The sequence below is a fragment of the Triticum dicoccoides genome, chromosome 5B, assembly GCF_002162155.2.
Source record: "Triticum dicoccoides isolate Atlit2015 ecotype Zavitan chromosome 5B, WEW_v2.0, whole genome shotgun sequence".
Lineage (NCBI taxonomy): Eukaryota > Viridiplantae > Streptophyta > Magnoliopsida > Poales > Poaceae > Triticum > Triticum dicoccoides.
The window spans coordinates 140,603,353-140,604,561 of NC_041389.1; positions in this window are offsets into that span (position 1 = coordinate 140,603,353).

Here is a 1,209-nt window from a genome sequence, read left to right on the forward strand (position 1 = left end):
CTCACGGTCAACGAAGGAATAGACCTTCTCCCGGGAAGACCCGATCAGTCTCGGAATCCCGGTTCGCAAAACATTTCGACAATGGTAAAACAAGACCAGCAAAGCCGCCCGATGCGCCGACAAATCCCGATAGGAGCTGCACATATCTCGTTCTCAGGGCAACACCGGATGAGACAGGCTACGAGTAAAACCAGCCCTCAAGTTTCCCCGAGGTGGCCCCGCAGGCGGCTCATTTCGGACCAACACTCGAAGGAGCACTGGCCCGGGGGGGGGGGGTAAATAAAGATGACCCTTGGGCTCGCGAAAACCCAAGGGAAAAGGGCTTAGGTGGCAAATGGTAAAACCAAAGTTGGGCCTTGCTGGAGGAGTTTTATTCAAAGCGAACTGTAAGGGGGTCCCATAAATCACCCAACCGTGTAAGGAACGCAAAATCCAGGAACATAACACCGGTAAACGGAACTAGGGCGGCAAGAGTGGAACAAGTCACTAGGCATAAGGCCGAGCCTTCCACCCTTTACCAAATATATAAGGTGCATTAATATAAACAGGAGATATTGTGATATCCCAAAATAACCACGTTCCGACCTGGAACAAACTTCAGCTTCACCTGCAGCTAACAATGCTATAAGAGGGGCTGAGCAAAAGCGGTGACATAGCCAGACAAAGGGTTTGCTAGGACAGGATGGTTAGAGGTTTAACATGGCAATAGGTAGGCATGGTAAACAAAGGCAGGTAGGGCTAACATAGCGAAAGAGCGAGTACTAGCAAGCAAAGATAGTAATGATTTCGAAGGTATGATCATCTTGCCTGCAAGGTTCTCAGAGTCGTCGAAGGCTGGATCCTCGTAAGCGTTCTCAACAGGTTCCTCGTGCACGTACTCGTCTCCCGGCTCTACCCAAAGCAAGAACACAAGCAAAGGAACCACAATAAATCACGGTGCAATACGCAAGCAATATGATGCAAAACATGTCATGATATGCGAGATGTGATATGCAATGCATATGCGTGCTTCGGGAGGAAAAGGGTGAACAAGGCATCAACTTGGTAAACCAAGTATGCCGTTGGAAAGATGAGATGATTTCGGTTGAAAACAATATAAAGATCACCGGGAACGGATGCACGGTTTGCAAATGACAAGCAAGACAAGTATGGCACAAAGCTGCGATTAACAGCGCGATGCAACTTAGCATGCAACAAGAAACTATGCTA